At 35.5% G+C, this 18,615-nt stretch overlaps 1 long non-coding RNA gene across 1 annotated transcript in view; it reads right to left on the bottom strand.

Moving 5' to 3' along the window:
- Positions 1-10,380: 10,380 nt before the first annotated feature.
- Positions 10,381-18,615, bottom strand: part of LOC124141171 — a 35,629-nt gene continuing 27,394 nt past the window's right edge. Inside the window, exon 2 of the long non-coding RNA XR_006862017.2 lies at positions 10,381-13,298. This is a non-coding gene — a long non-coding RNA (uncharacterized LOC124141171). The remainder of the gene's footprint in view (positions 13,299-18,615) is intronic.

The following is an 18,615-nucleotide window of genomic DNA, read 5'->3' as shown; positions in this document are numbered from 1 at the left end:
ATGTACACCGAGTTTCTTTTTTATGTAATTAAAAATTGAAAGAACTGTCGTTAAATTTGACTATGTCTATTTTACCATCACAGTTTTCTTTGAGTGCAGACTAAGTACAGTTTATTTGATAGTGAGTGAGTAAGTATGTTTTACGCTGCTTTAAGCAATATTCCAGCAATATCACGGGGACACCAGAAATGGGCTTCACACATTGTACCCATTTTGGGAATCGAACCCGGGTCTTCGGCATGACCAGCGAACGCTTTAACCACTAGGCTACCCGACCGCCCCTTATTTGATAATAATAATAACAACAATAATAATAACTGTAATGATGTAAGCTTTAATGGCATAGAATTATGTGGTTGATCAATTTGAGAAATGTCATTTAGGAATAAGTTATGTCATAAAATTTTATTTCATTCATATGATAAAAGAAACCCAAGTACGTCCATGCTCTTCTGAGGCAAAACACATGTTTTTTATCCCTCTTAAACTGCTACTAAACAAAATGTGACACTTCATCTTGGGTAAACAGCGTCATCTGACCATATAGCTCAGTAAGTTCAGTAATATCAAGCCCCCGACCTTGACCAAAACATGTCCATTACAATAATGAGGGATAATTCACAATTTGATGCCTGACCAATGTTTACACTATTGATTCTTCAGGGCCAATCATTAGATTGATTCAATTTGACCGTTGCATGACACCGGGATGACCAGCATGCCATGCTGCTTGATGTTTAACTGAAAACAACTCACCTATTCACTGCCATTTAATAACAGCCTGATTCATTTGAGTTGAATGTAACTTATTGGCTAATTTCTTGCCTTTCAGATGACATTAGATTGTGGTCAAATTGAGCATTTCAGGGTCACTGCATTTGGCGATGTTAACAATGATCAGAAATGTTAGGACCTTGTATGATATGGTTAATCTATGATAATTATTGGAACTTTGATGGTATTGGTCTGAATTGTTTATTCGGAGCTTTATGAGGAATATAATCGCACAGCTGTTTTGAAGACACTGGTTCCAGTACATTTCTGTCCATAGGCAGCATACAGACATCTTATGTGAAGTTAAATACTTTCTTTATTTCCTATATTGTCAATATAATTGACAAAGAGGATTTTAAAAGTCACATTTATGACAAAATGTCTCTTGACAACTCATACACACCTATCAGCTTATACAGTTTTAAATTCTTTTTAATGTTTTTTTTAATACAAATGATAAAATTCATGTGTTGAGAACATAAACACGAAATAATCATTTTGGAATGTAAGAGCACAATCTTTTAAAGCAAAATGAACATGTAATTTTCCTTTGTCAATTGATGTAAGCAATTACCAATAATATTCAAGAGCTGGAATGTCATTAAACTTGATCTACACGATGTAACAATTAATTGTTCAATTAAATGTTGATGACAACATCTTACATGACTTCAGTACTAATGTGATGATCCTCAAACCTTTGTTTATGTAATATGTAGTAGATTCCTTGGAGTTTGCGTTGGCATGTTTATGTAAACAGTTATTATTTGAAGCAAATTAGTGATTGGATAACCTACTGAGCAGTAATTGCTTTTACCTCTCAGTCAGTCTGTATTGATGATTACTCAATCAACTCCCTGGAGAGACTGTCCTTGATGATCAGACAAGCTGAACATCATGGGATATGTGGAATAAACAACAGTTTGTCTAAATGCTTCATAATAAAATAACCACTGGTGTCATCAGTGATTTTCAGTGATCTTACTCTAAATGGAATGTGTTTCGTCGGATAATCAAGACTGGCAATTTCCATAGGCGATGGTGTGTTGTATTATATATTTATAATGTGACATGAATGAAAACAAGAATTATTTATCTTGATGCACCAGCAAAGGTTAATAGTAAACTGTAAATACGGGTTAATATTCTGTCAATACAGTAAATTCAAAACATCTACACCAGACAATATCTACCGAAATTTTCCATAGGATGTAAAAGGCAAAATGCATAAAATATGAACAGAACAATGAAGATCAGTGATGACATTTATGAAATTAGGATGCTCCGAGGATAATGTATCATTGTAAGGGCTGTAATATAAGATTGGATGGCTGGAAGGGAGAGGGAAGTATACACTGAAAACAGATATTAAGGCCTCCTTTTTATATCCCGCCATGTGGATTTTTTAAAAAATCCTTAGGTAAAAGAGAAAAAGAAAACAAAGTCTGAAAAACATGTATTTTCATGTGATCTTGTTATTGGGTTGTGTAAGTCAAGTAAGTTCTTAAGTCAAATCAAAGGATAACGTCTCATCCCCATTTGACCCACTTTTCTTTGAAACTTGGTTTATTTAGAATTTAAGAACTGTAAGGCCAGTGGAATAGGAAAGAAAGTAATTAAACATAAACACTTGGGAAGATTGTAGACAGACAGTGGTTCCCTGGAGCTATGCTAGGCATGAGATCTTACATGACAAGACTAGCCATTTAACACTGTCTGATTGACTTGTTGGAGATTTAAGAGTGCTTCCAGCTAATGATTTTTTCACACTCGGTAACAGATGAATGGTTGATGGTGTCCCCTTGCAAATGTTCAACACTTTCACAATGTCAAAGCTAAATAACTGACAGTGTTGTTTTAAACAGCTGACAGTAAAATTAATTGATACTGATAAGCAATTAACATAACGTTGTTATAGGAAGGGTTATCAGAGGCAGTAATTATAAACAGTTAATGATATAGCTGGCATATAAATGAAATATTTGACATTTGTCAGTCAGTTTGTTAACACCTGGTGTAATCACTGTCATCTTCATGTGTGTAAGACATGTAGTGTTAAAGAATTAATTTTGAAGCAAAGGAATTATATTACTACAGGGTGACATGTCTACCCCCCAAAACACAAACATGCAATTGTTCCCTTACTGCCGACTTGGTGCAAAATTGGTTCGGCTAGAAGCACTGGTAAAATCTTCAATGATCATCATAACAATCTAGTCTGTCTGTCAGATCTTTGCTGTTTGAAAATATGATGTTGATGCCCTAATAATAGTCGTTATAAAATTGTCAAATGTTTGAATGTTTTTTCTAATCAACATTATCTTTAAGTCTGGTATAGCGGTAATGAGGTTGAACATTGTGTTCATTGCACTTATAATGGCAATATATTTTAATTTTTGTGTGTGTGTGTGTGTGTGTGTGTGTGTGTGTGTGTGTGTGTGTGTGTGTGTGTGCTTGTACTAATGCCAGTTTTGTGCAGCTAACCCATTGAGATACCATGCTGCAGTTTAAAATGGATACATAACTCAGACACAGTATGCTGACTGAGCCGACCAGTCCTTGTTTCATCCCTGTAATGCTAAGTGCCAGGCAGGAAACAGGTACCATCTTTTAACGTGACTTAATAAGACGCTCCTGGGATCGAACCCACAGACCTTCCTCCCTCTGGGCGGACAAGCTATTCACTACATCAATGGGTCCGGTCTGCAGGATAATTATTCTTATGCTATTGCACTCTACATCTTGCCTTTGTATTCATCACAACAATCCATTGTCTTAGGGTGAACATATCCTATAGACTGTCTGAAACATAACCTCCATAGACAGGCTTTTCAACGGAAGTAATTAACTGAAATTTGTTTTACCTTATTTCTCTACTAAATGAGACAAGCAACAAGGTAACACATAACAGCTTACATCTTTCACTGCCAGTGCTACCTGGTGTATATGACACCTTTCACATGCTATGGATAGGGCATAGTAAGATGATTCTGTTTAAAAGTTAAGATGGATTATTTTGAAAAAGGATAACTTAACATGTTAAGGCTATTTTCAATAGATTGTAGATTCCTAAATGTAAAGATGAATGAATGCAGGCTGATATTATTATTTTATATTTTCTTTATCTATCTTACTATCTTTATTATGAACAACTTTAGAATAGTGCTGTTACTGGTAATCAGTGGACATGCCTCATCTGGTAATCACATCATAGTTGTCCAGCTGAGCCTAAAGGGTTAACTCAGCCTCCATGGCAGCCACAGGGTTAATTCTCTTAAGTTGCATCGAAACAAGCCTTCAGAATTACTGGACGTGATACAGTTAGCAAGCCTAAGATATCTTGGCTTCAAGCAGCAAGCAAATGAAACAGGCTATTCAACAATGACTTGTAAATGCTTATCAATTTGTCACTCTTGGTCGTTTAGTGGGCATAGGGTATTTCAAATAAGGCCTATGTACATTTTAGATGGGCTGGTGTTTACCCTGTGAACTGTCCAAATTGGGAGATTCAGACAGCTGCTGCAGCCCTTTCAACCCCATCGCATAATGGCTGCCTATTCAGGGCCAAGATAGTGCCATTTTTTTGACAGTCAAATAATTTACCTTGGTGACAATTGGTGTATTTGCTCCAAGCCCTCAGTCGCGTGACTGGGTTGGTCTGCGGCACGCTTTCAATGAAAAAGTGCGAAGCATGAAGCGAGACCCTGCAAACATCTGGCTGAGTTCACACGGCCAACTAGGAAAACTTCAACTTAGTTAAGGTTATATTTCAAGCAGCACGATTTCAGAATCAGATATTGATACTGCTTACTTACATTACTGTGTCAAAATAACTGTTTTGAGTGCGTTTGAATTTTTATCATAATTATTTATATGAGAAATTGATAACAAATGCAATGAAACATTGTTCATATTTCACCTTTTCTGTAAACCACAATCATGCTTTATTGTTTCATTAGAATAAAAATTAATAAAAAAAATTCCAAATCATTTTTCCGAGGATGTGAAAATGAAACATCGGCTGCAGCTGAGTGTGGACAGTGGACAGTTCATTGTTGGTTACTGTGGAAAGGAGGAGGTAGGAGATGGATATGACTGCAGATGCAATATGGATGGTAAAAGTGAATGTTAATCAAACAGAGGTGAGGTGAGGTGAAATTGGGTTTAACATCGCATCCAAGATTATTGCACTTGCATAGCGACATGCATGTACGTGTGTGTGTGTGTGTGGCTGCTTGTACTAGTCTAGACTGATGCTGATTTATAGCACTAGCTCACTGAGATACCATGCCGCAGTTTAACATAAATACCTCACTCAGACACAGTATACTGACTCCGAGCTGACCAGTCCTTGTTTGAGCCCCTTAATGCCGAGCACCAGACAGGGTAACAACAAGTACTGTCTTTTAACATCTTTTGGTATGACACGGCCGGGGATCGAACCCCAGACCTTCCGCTCTCAGGGGGGACGCTCTACCACTAGACCACGGAGGTGGTTAATCAAACAGTGGGTTTAACACTAATTTGAACAGTGTTTCAGTTATTGGTATGTCAGATGAATGCGGTAGGAACATGGAAAACAAGGGTTTGACATGAAAATACTAACATTCAATTTGCTAAAGCAATAATGGGTTCAATTTACATGAAAGAATTGAATTATCTGTTCCAGTGAATCAATGCAACCCACAAACATTTTATTAGTATGTTTTATATCTGAATTTCAAACTTTGATTCAAACTATAGCAGATGTTTATTATAAGCCCTCTTGAGATACATTCAGCGACAAGTCATCTCTCAAATGCAGGTTTCAAATTTCTATAAAACCTTCCAACAATAAGCACTGTGTCTTTCAGAAAACTGAAATTATTTTCAAATTAGCTATCCAGCTCACACAGCAAGGAAAGCCTAGCGTCATACTGAGACTAAATTTGTTAGTTGCTGAGGGCTAACAATAGAAGCTACTGAGTATTATAATAGAAAGCGTCACTTCTATAAATAGGGCCCTGCTTCAATGGTCACTTTCTGCATAAAGAACTATCAAAGCCCCACTTTATTTGAAATTGACATAAAAGCAAATCAATAAAGCCCTTATCAATTTTGGGATGAAATTCAAAAGACAATTTTCTATAGATTATTCTTCTGTATAGTTGCATGGATAAAATCTTCACTTTGGGAATATTTACTCGTATTGATTGACAGCCTACAGTCTTGTATGTAGCTTACAGTATGTGTTATGTTTTAATGCCAAATCTCTGGTACTTTGTATGAAGCAGGGAGTTTAGCATAAGAATAGGCCGGGATGATTTATGAGATATCAAATCTGTTATTTTGGAACACAACTGCAACTAATGGCCATAAATGGTATCATTGAGAAGTTTTATCTCATAACATTGATTTTCAATTTCTCTTGCGCTGACATGTTTATATCATGATACATCTACAATTTATTTGTGTTTGTCTAACAAAATAAGGATAATGCAAGATCTATTGCATGTCACAGATGATCGATTTCATGCCATTAGTGTGATTGCACAACAGATGGTGTACATGATATAAAGAGACACATTTGCACATAGATTAATATACATTGATCAATTCAGTTAATTAAATCAATTCTAATTGATTTCCATGCCTAACACTGCTTAAAAAAATAAAATAAAAATATATGTGTATCATATTCTATTTACAGAATCTAACATTTTGATGTCACTTAAATATTACATACCTGTATTTATCAAGATTAAATTTAGTTTCTGAAATACAGGTATTTCATCCCCCTTCAGTGTTTCAGTGATCTGATGGTAATTGTTAGCTGACATCAAACAAGAAACATGATATTCAACATTGTTAATGACATTTTATTCGTAATACAAATTTTCACAACAGAAAATGTCATTCCTCAACATCTGTCATTTTATTAATAATTTTTTTGGAGATTATTTTTTTCATACCAAAATAGAAACTGAAAGTTAAGTTTGTACAACACATATTGATTAAAACTGCCATTTGCTCAGAAATTATTGACATCAACCTACAATTGTATATTATTTATTGATCTTAAATTCACAAACAACCTACACAACATAGTTTCAAGCACTCAAGTGAGAAATGAGTAAGCTAACAGATGGGAGTTTTCCACTGAACGTGCCGAAATAAAAACACACTCTCATAAACGCACTGGCCTTCATGGGTAGGAACCCTACCCAAACTAATAGCACGTGGCAGATGGGAAGAGAATTTAAATAATTGATAGTGGAGAAGAAAGGCCAGTATGACCTCAAACAGTTTGGAAAAGCCTGATAGCATTTAATCAATACTGGGAGGACGTGACGTGCAATTTTAATGAAAAATATCTAATTTCCAACAGAGGAAGGATATGTGCAATAAACTCTGTATTTCTGTGATATTTGTTTTTCCCATGTTTTAAAACTTCTTGTATTACATATTGATTTTGCATGAAGGAGAAATAATAGGTGTAAAAACTTCTAGACAGTTAGTAATACAGTAAACAAACCTGCCTCCTGTTACTGCGATCAAGGCTTGAGCATCATATTTTTTTCAGAATGATTGTTTTATATTCTATGTACATGATGTAGATAATTCATTATGATTGACTTTTTGTTTGTGTTGTTTAATTCTGCTCTCAGCAATATTCCAGCTATACGACAGCAGTCTGTAAATAATCAAGTATGGGCCTGACAATCTAGTGACTGAGATCATGAGCATCAATCTACGTAATTGGGATATGGTGACATAGCCATCAACCAAGTCAGCAAACCTGACCACCCAATCACATAAGTTGCCTCTTATAACAAACATGGATTGCTGAAGACCCATTCTAACCTGGATCTTCATGGGTCATGACTGACTCTAACTAACAGGGACATAAGGACATTGGTGGACATCAAAACTTGGCAAAATGAAGCTTATGCTGTGTGCCTACCGAGCCAAGGGTAATCCAGGGTAGAAGTGGGGGATTGTTGACACTTGCCATTATGTCAATTACTCTTCACATTTCACACAGGTCTACACCAGAGCACCCCTAGCCCACCTGAAACATCCCCACTTCCACCCCTAGCCATTGCCCCTACCTATCAATATTTCTAATAACAAAAAAAGACATATTGTTCAATTACATTCATGCATATCACTTGAGAACCATAGAATAATTTGAATAACCAATATTATCTTTCAATTTACATACAAAATGACACTGACATTTTAGTATGGCCCTTGATGCCATTGTGTAGTTTACCGAAGCATGAAAGACATGGTTGAATAGATTTAATTAATTTTAATGATGTAAAGTGTAGCCTTCATCTGTCAAAGGTGTTTTGCATCAGAGAATGTGATGATGTGATAGAGACATCTGGTTGGTATATTTATCTATGTACATATCTGTCACACATGGCAATACCGATTTGAAATATCTTATCAATGTGTCAAGCTTCTGTAACTTGTGAATTATTAATTTAAGTAACAGCCTAACCATGTACAGGAGAACAAGTCTAAGTGTCAGGATATGTCTAGAGTGGCATGGACAGTAACCAATATTTAAATATTCATGTGTAAAAGGATGGATTGTAAATACTCCCCTTGACTGGTAATGTGTGCAGCAAACTAACAACAATAGAAACAAACACAATGTTGCATATATCAACGTCATTACAATGGTGACATCTGGTGTGTCTTAATCTAGTGACTGCATGCAGCCTTTTAACGACTTGTCAGGTCACATTATGTCAACTGATTTTGAGCAAGTCTAAGAGATTAGTGTTCAAATCTTTGATTAAAGTGAATACATGTACTCTGAAACTGTTACATCAATAAACAGTTGACTTCATATAACACATATGCCCCATATGAAATTACCAAGTGTGTCTTATGACTTCAATCTGTGTCAAAGAACCTGTTATTTAAATGGATCATTAAATTCTAACAAACTTTGAATTGTTACATTTCTTAATGTTCAGTGAAAATCTACCAAACCTTCTAAACAAATCCTATTTTTATATCATACAACAATGCAGAATTATAATGGTTGTTTTCTCCATATTGGAATGGATAAAAGTTGTCTACAAGATCTGGAAAAAAATAGTCTCCCATAAGGAATGACTAATTTATCATAACCCATTGTTATGTATTTAGTGACTTATTTATGTTGTACATAAGGTGAGACTTCAAATAACTTTTCTGTCTGTTAGTCTACAAGCTGCACATCTACCTGTAAATCCAATAAGGCACCATGGTCAGAACAGGGTCCTGTCCCACAAAGCTATCTTAACGATAAGGTGATTGTAACTCCCATACTTTCACATAGACTTACGATCATCGTAGGGCTAAGACTGCTCTGTGGAACAAGACCCTGGACCCCAGCTCCCTGTGGGTGTTGTGCTAAAATGAGTCAAGAGAAGCCTGAAAATGTCTTTTACATATATGTTTCAGATTTAACAGCCAGTGAAAATCAGTTCTCAAATACACTATAACTGTAAGAAATGTTTTGCCTCATTAATCCTTATTGCTTGATGCTTTTTGAAAAGGCCTCAAAACAGAATGAAAAGAAGATAAAAGTATTCAAGTTATGTCCTTTTCCCCAATGAACAGGATTAAACATAGCTTAACACATTTAGAAACTTGTTTTAATGTAGACCACTGCGATTGAGAAATAAGATGAAAAGACCTTTGTTAATTTTTCCTAGTTTTGACAAATCAAAAAATATCAAAAACACATTTTCAGACAACAAAATGAACTTGCAAAAACTCTCCCACAGTACTCGACTTTAAGACTTGATGTCTTGACCAGGTCATCGGAAAAGATGTGAATTTCCGTGAGAACTAACAACATGTGTGACATAGTGTCATTCAACCACCATCCCTTTTGATCCTACCACCTAATTTGACACATTATCCAAACTCTTCAAATTTGCATCATGTGTGCACATCAATAATTAACGATGGGAACAGTGGACTCTGAGGCTCCCAGACTGCAGGGGAAACAATATTCCAACACAATCGATCACGAAAGACACGAAAGGAATTTTTAATAAGGAATATCTGATTTTATTCTTGTAAATCATTGTTCAGATTATTTGCTGAAGGGAATAAGGTATTGGTTTGATTATAGGGCCCCTTGGCACTTCTGAGTAGGCAAAATTAAGGGATCAATAATTCAGGAAAATCACATGGCTCAGCAGCATATGTTTCATTCGACTCAGGACATTATAATTGCACTGGATTTCAAAAGAAATGAACAAATGGCTGCAAATAGATGTCCATGTCTTTCATAACTCAAGCTGGAAAATGTGGAATTTCAATTGATGTGTGGTGTGGTGTGGTGTGGTGTGGTGTGGTGTGGTGAGGTGTGGTGTGGTCTCACACGTTTATCATTTTGGTAAAACCCATGAGCACAGGTATGGTGCTTGCAAGCCTAGAAACATAATCAGGGAGAACCAGAGTTCCAGCCCACGACTGCCCCACTTTGATATGACTTATTGAGACATGGTGACTTAGGTGACATGAATCCTAATGAATGTTTGGCTTGGTCATGGTAACCTTTGTAACCCTGTCTTTGTGCTACTATATTTAAATAATGAATTAGGCATTTTCTAAACAATACCCATCACTCATGTTTATTATACACAATAACAGGCATACAAATTTTCCATATAGTTTAGAATTCTAGTCTGTAATGAAAAAGAATAAACTGCACTAAAGAATTTATTGCAGGCATTTAAACAGTTAAACAATATCTGATGTTTAAACTGGATATGATTCATGAAATATTCAGAGAGAATGACTTTATTGTTATGCAAATATATATCACAAGACATTACACCTTTTACAAATCAAAACATATTTATTTTATGACTTTAACATAAAATAGCAACAGCAATGTGAACAAATTTTGTTATTACAATTGCCAAGATTACTGTTATCAATTAAAAGATTAATAAATACAAAATGAGAGATCTGCACTTCAATATTAGTAGCTATATCACATTTCAATTATTATTATATCTATATTGAAATACACAAGATTGTCTTTAGGAAATATTAATTAAACGGAAATATGAAAATAACATATTACACACAAAAATGTAACTGATTGTTGGACTGTGCCAATAATCAACAGACAGCTTTTTTTATGTTTGACAAAGTTTTCCCCAAGTAATAGAAACATACATGTGTAAATCTTCAGATCATACTAATCTGACAATAAAGTTTCTCTGGTTGAAAAATATTTGAGTATTCAGGACCAGGAGTGATTTCAAGTCAATTCCAAGGAAATGAAAATATATCCATGTAAATCCATCTGTATATATGTATATATGAATCATAATGTCTTGTCTTTTAAAATTGCATCTGTCCCGTAATGGAACGTTTCTGCAATAAATATTATCTTATCTTATCTTATCTATCCATGTTTGTCAATGTAATATCTCGTGATGATGAAGAACACATACATCCAATCCATGAAGACAGGATCACTTGATAAAGCAATAATGAACTGCCTGGAGTACTTCCAGGTATGGGAAAAGAGAAAACTATTTTCAGCTCATTGGCACATTTAACTCTTTTGGCAAGAGTGACAATTTGCTGGATGACATCAATTCCTGGAGAGCCACTCCTTGGATCTTATACTTGTCTCTAATACTTTGAATGAACACAACAACCTCCACTGGCTGTTCTTATTGGGATAACTCAATAAAGAATACATTTTCCCCCATTTGGCAGCACGAAACTTATACCATTGTTGTTACAATTCCAGGATGATCATGTGCACACATTCCGCAGTGGAACATTATGTGCTATGCTGATGGTTAATTCTCCATTCCTCCTCTGATGTCTTGTAGAAACATTGGAACACACCCTGAACTTGAACATGTTAAAGGAACATTGTAATTATTTTGAACTTGTTCCTTTTCAATCTCACACAGTAGAAATCTCCGTTCCTCATCAAGCATATGGAATGAACCCTCACATCAGAATGAATGATTGTCAAAATGCCACACTCGATGAAAACACATTAGTTTGAGATGTTGGTGCTTCTCCAAATCACTTTTCAATTTTGTAGCAAATGGTAAGTATCAACTTGTACATGCAGCAATCATACAGATGCTAACACAATCTCTTGAACCACTTGAGGACTCAGCTGCTGCCTTGAAATCAATGGCATAAAAAACACAGCATAACTACACACCAATTGTGCTTGAATGGGAAAAACAGGTATTTGTCAAGCTAATCCACTTTCTGCACATAATCCTCTTGTGACATGTTCTTCAGGTGCCTAATTCCACATTTGAAACCACTATTTATTGGACTGATGCTTAATTTCCTGTTTCCTGATCACCAAGCCAGTATGTTTTGACCAATTATGCCACGTTATCATCCATCTTGTATTTGGTTGTGTCAGGCACTAGAAATATAATATCTTAAACTGTAGCGAATTGTCCTAGAACATTCTTCAGCTCAGCAAAGTTTCTATGATGTTTCTATGTATAAAAGCACTTTTGAATGGGAATCTGAAGTGTCTAGAAAAATCCAGTGGCTGCATACATATGAATCCATGAAGATGATGTTATGATCTTTTAAGATGACAATAAAATGGCACTAACACCATGTTCTTTACATAAGGTTTTGAACCAATAGGATGGCGGTAAAAACTCATACCTTTACCTGTATTTACCTGTCGTTTCCAACAAACTGCACAGATATCCAAGGAAAATGTTTGATAACATTTGGGGATCATATCACATTCCATGATTTCCACTGGCATCTTGTAACACAGATCCATTTAAGTATTTGACACCTCCAAAGGGGAAATACATGCTCCTGAGATTGTGTAAGCGCTGCCTTTGCACAACAGTGCTGAAATTTCCCCTGTCAGCGCTTTCTTTGCGAAATCAATATGTGTGCTGTCGTTCAATGTATGTAGGTAAATATCTCACTACCTACATGCATACAGCAGTCATCAATGTAGGTACTCCGCTTGTCCAAATGAGTTATTACGTTCTGTGCAATATGTTGGTTTGTCCTGGATCGATTTCATGTTCCACTGCAATGTAGTTCTGATATCCACGACATGAGAGATGGGAATATCCAGTGGTCATTTGTAAATTCATGCATACACTGACAAGCTTGCTCATGGTAATGTTCAACACACCTGTTGCTGTATCTTACGTGTCATCTTATCTGTTGGCACAAATGATATGGCCTCATCCTTGACGCTTCCTTATCCACGTAGTGTTTGACAAGAACATTCCTTCCACTCCAGCGTATACTGACAAGTGCTTCATCTTTGACAGCTTCATATACATCAAAGACTGACTATTTTGTACTAGTAACAAGGTATGCTTGGCATCATCCACTGACACCAGTAGTCAAAAGAAGGTATCCCATTTATCAAACAGCAGTGTGGAAGCTCCTTTCTGTTTAAGTTGCTATAATCGTGCCAGGTATGACAGGCCAATCTGGAGAATCTCTGTCCACTTCTTAACCATGCAATCCTTCACTAAAGACTATTTCTGAAAAAGAGAAACAACTGTTTCAAAATCAATCATCATGTATATGGTGGCTTAATTCATATGAGTCAAAATATAATTGTACATATTTTAATTAGTCCATATGAAAAAGTAAATTTTGGGGAGTTTAATGTTGCTTTAAACTAGGGGTGCAACGAATACACTATGCGGTGATTACGATTCATATCATGAATATAGGATAACGAATACGAATATTTATTCACGAATACAATAACAAGTCATGAGTTGATGTATTATTCATGACATTCAGTGAAACAATTACAAATTAAATTATTTAACATGGTTTGTTAATTATTAATTTATTATGCATTTATATACTGCACTAGTACTAGTATCTGCTGAAATGAGACAATGACCAGTAACCACAATATGCCAAATTAAATATAAAAGAGTGTTGTCTTTGAAGAAATCTATGCATATAATATGTTCTTATGGTTATTTTAAGGGTCAGGGTATGTAAATGCACATGACTGCATATTCATAAATATTCGATTCCAGTCACTATGAATAACGAATTCAATTCATGAATGGACACTGTTCGATTCACTGAATACGCGAGTGAATCGTAACAGCCCTACTTTTAACAGTACTTCAGTTCCATGAGTGACACAGGATGTTTAACATGTAAACATGTGGATCGTCTTAACATACCACCATGCACTTCCAGCATAAACAGATTACCTCCAGACCTTGATCTTAATCAAGATAACTTCCTAAGATCCAACAATTACCAAGTCTCAGGATTGTACAAGTAAAAGTGTAACAGTAACTGGCAATAATCTCTATGCCATATTCACAAGAAAATATGATACAAATACAATCAAAAATGTCCTCTAAGGTGACCTTGACCTTTTGACATAAATGAAATTTACGTTTGATGTGGTAGGACTTATGAAGAAATATGTAAAAATACAGTTCCATTGTAGAGGTAACATGCCTCAAAAACTGACAATCTGGACCAACAGTCCAGTGATTGATATCATGAGCAATTATCCAGACTGTCAGGGTTTGATGACATGCTATCAACCATGTCCCCGAGCCTGACCAACCATTCCATTATGTCACCTTTTACAACCAGCATGGGCTGCTGTATTCTATGCTAGGCCAGCATTCCCACCGGGACATGAAAACACTGGAATGTAAATTTGGTCCTCTTTTGTTCAATGCTTACAGTAAGGATGGTGACAAGATGTCAAGGGAGGAATAATCACAATCAGCTTTGACTTGAGTGAGTTAGTGAGTGAGTTGGGTTTAATGCCGCTTTGAACACTGTTATTGATCATAAGGTCCTGGCACTATGCAGTGTAGCACCTTCAACAACTGGGCCACCCATGCCCCATGCATTATAGAGTGTCAGATACCAGCGACTAATAACTGATAAGACAGTTTCATCTTATCATAACCAACCTTATCATTCAACGTGCTATGGTTCATTTGGTCTGTACTCATAACAAGGCAGCCATCTAAAATCAATATTTTCCTATCAAATGATAATGAAATTGCCCATATAAATATAATATTCATGCTGTCTTGACCAATATCTTTATCTCATCAGGTAAAATATCAAAGATTTTGTTTAACATACTGAAAAAATATTAAAACTAGTATGATCAGCTACTTTCAGACAAATATTATATCTGTCTTTTGCATACATAAACAGGTTTTGACTCCTAATGCAAAGTTATCAGTTGATATTCCTGGTATTACACAGTACACACGAAACAGTTCACGAGCCTTTCCTTAATTCTTTTTTATTCTATCATGTGCACAACATGTCACATTGATTATATTTGCCTATATTTTAAGTAAATGACATAATTTAACACCATAAAAGCGTCTTTCCAACATATAACAGCAAATCCTCCATTACAACCTTCTTCTGTATTAATATATGCCTGTCATTGGATTCTGAAACACTAAACTTCCACCATCTGATTACATTGACACCTCAGAATACACCATAATTATCAATATTTTATTTGTCAATTTGATATCACCTTATATTTTCCTATCAGTACTGCAGTGAACAGCATGCTCAAGGGCAAAATGAAACTTAACAGTCCTTGAAATGAACAATGTATTAATCCTACACATTCCACATGAACACAGACATGAAAACATGTCAGCGTCAATATTTGATAACATCATATAACAATGCACTTGCACTATACAGGGGGATATATTCTTTTATTCCACAGTACAGTGCAAGCTGTTACAACCAACAGCTGTTGACTGCTGAGAAATAACTATCAGATATTGTTTCAGGCATATTCCCAGTGTTATGGTGTTTGTGACATGAAATATAATATCAATACTTTATAGCTACTTATTACACAGGACGTATTCTACACCATACCGTTGGATGTAATAAAGTTTTTCATTGAGTAATGGCTTTATTATGCTAATGTTCCAATCAAATTTCCTAATACCTCTCTCTGTTCTTAAGGCTGAATAACTGCAAAAGGGTTTATCTACATATTGCAAGGACTTAAAATCAATATTTGTATCAATCATTTATATATAAGCCATCTAAAGTATAACATATCACAAACTCTGCTAACACATAGGTTATCTTATAATTTATTCTGCAGAACTTTCATGCATGACAGGGAATTCAGTGATGATAAAGGTAAAAATTGAATTGCTGGTTTCAGATATGAGATAGCAACTATGAATAATTTACACACAGCCACTCAGTACTAAATTCAACAAAATCATGTTGTAATAGAAATAAAATTTCTACATTGATCACATGTCACAATTTTAGCATATGATGATCAACTAATGATTGACCTTTATTGAAAATAGAAATATACATTTACACCATTTAATTAATTTCCTTCACACACAAATCTACAGATAATTTTGTGAGCCAGTTCAATCAGATACAAAAAGTCTTTAAAGATGTCCATTGGTCTGTATCCAGAGTAATTAACTTTTTCTGACGTATATTTAAAACATAGATTCACTGCTAGACTGATCTGTATAGCAAGTTTCATCCAGAAATATTCAACAGTTTTGGAGTTCTCCTCCGGAAACGAGCACTACCATCATTTTCAGTTAAGTCAAACTTGTCATCAAGAAACCAAAGTAAAAAATTAACATCCCAAATCATCAAAAGGCACCATTTCTCCACTAGACTGATCTGTATAGCAAGTTTCAAGAAGAAATATGTAATGGTTTTGAAGTCCTGCTCCTGAAACAGAAGACGGAGAGACGGACATGGTGATTATATTATTAACCCCCCTCCCCCCTTTAACTGGGGGGATATTAAAGTGGTTTGTGTGTATTCTATTGAGCTGGGAACACTTATTAACTCCTGCACAAAATTATCTTAACCTAATACAAACAAAATGTTCATCTATAACAAAACATAATTTCTGTATTTTAGTGAGCTTATTTTGTTGCAAAGAGTTAAAAACATGCACAATTATGTATTTGTCTTAATTTTTAACTTGCAGCGACATTCCAATTATGATGTCTTACAGTAAGGTGCAACTGTCATTCACATTTGCTGCAAAGAAACCTGTGACCTGTCGTAAAATGGGAACTAATTCACATTTTGTTTGATATTTAATGCCCTATTTTTGACAATTCTTTCCTGCATTGCTTAAAACTGAAATCATGCCATGATAGGACTCCATGCAGTAATGTGACAGTAGGTGAGGTGAAATGGGGTTTAACGTTGCGTCCAAGATTATTGCACTTATATAGCAACGTGCATGCACGTGTGTGTGTGTGTGTGGCTGCTTGTACTAGTCCGGACTGATGCCGATTTATAGTGCTAGCTCACTGAGATACCATGCCGCAGTTTAACATGAATACCCCACCCAGACACAGTATACTGACTCCGAGCCGACCAGCCCCTTAATGCCGAGCGCCAGACAGGGTAACAACAAGTACCATCTTTTAACGTCTTTTGGTATGACGTGGTCGGGGATCGAACCCCGGACCTTCCGCTCTCCGGGCGGACGCTCTACCACTAGACCACGGGGGCAGTCTAATGTGACAGTAAGAGGTACGACTACAATGACAATGCCCTCACAAAAGTATTAATGCAATAACATGAACATTTTGTTTCAAGCAATTAGCACCAAACCACCCGAAATTCAGTTGTACGGTTCACATAAATGACCAAATATCCAACTCAAAGAGTATATGCTACATGCATGTTTTTTCCCATACGACTCAATTTTGAAACATGATAAATACATAACCTTACTCCATGTAAACATTTAATTGAGCAAACATTAGACTGGATTAGGCCACTTTGATTAATGAGGATCTGTTGATTATAATGTTGTTTTTGCTTATGCTATCAACCACTTAACTGCTGGTACTTATATAATTCTAATCTGTTTCCCAGACCCTAGAGAATAAATTCTAAAAGGAGTCTAAACTCAAGTCTTGAATGGTTTGGCAAGTCCTGAAATTAAGCACTGTTTTGAGCTTCGTTTGGATTTTATTATTTAAGAGAACTTTATTCCTGGGACTAAATGTTAGTCAAACATAATTCAGACTCAATCGTTAACGTGTAAAAAACAACATAACATTCACCCTTGAGAGTATGCTTCACTCAAAAACAACAACAGTTTTATTTTCCATGATAAGATGTTGAACTGATCATACACACAGAATATCCTTTGCCAGAAACAAATTAATTTTTGTTAGCCTTGCCATTTCCCACAAAACTATTTCAAAAATACTTCTGCAAGCTGTTCCATGAATTAAATTTGTTCAGAGAGACATATATCCCCTCCTCGAAACCAGATATTTCATTTGCAAGTATACCCCGGGAAGCTAACAAAGCTTCAAGTCTACAACATATGGCCCCATCACAATACAGCGTGGAAACTTTCTTTCCCCTTTTTTAGCTTTCCTCAACAGCTGGTGTTATCAATGCACAACCGGGTAGATTTTGAATTTCATGGGGCTTATGAACAGATATAGGTCAGTAGTACAACCCCAAGGGAAATTGTATTTAAGTGCTTGATGTTGACAGCCTTTGGAAATACTTCAAGATTATAGACTTTTTCATATAATACGAATTTAGGTGTGATTTGGATTAGATTCAACAAAAGAATTTCACATCATATCAAGTTCCAGTCACATTCTAAGTGCATTTCTTACTGCCAATAGTGCTTAATAATCACCCAAAAAGTCTTCAAACAAAATGTTCATCAAAAGTTGCACTACTTGGAAGATTTAAAAAAAATACTCATAAAACCTATTAATGAAATGATACCATCTTAAAGATGAAAACAGAAGTCCAGTAAAATATACTTGTAATACAACTAGG

The sequence above is a fragment of the Haliotis rufescens genome, unplaced genomic scaffold (genome assembly GCF_023055435.1).
Source record: "Haliotis rufescens isolate VD_foot unplaced genomic scaffold, xgHalRufe1.0.p SCAF_2, whole genome shotgun sequence".
In the NCBI taxonomy this organism is placed as follows: domain Eukaryota; kingdom Metazoa; phylum Mollusca; class Gastropoda; order Lepetellida; family Haliotidae; genus Haliotis; species Haliotis rufescens.
The sequence above is the reverse complement of the archived record's forward strand: the minus strand, read 5'-3'. Positions and strand labels throughout refer to the sequence as shown.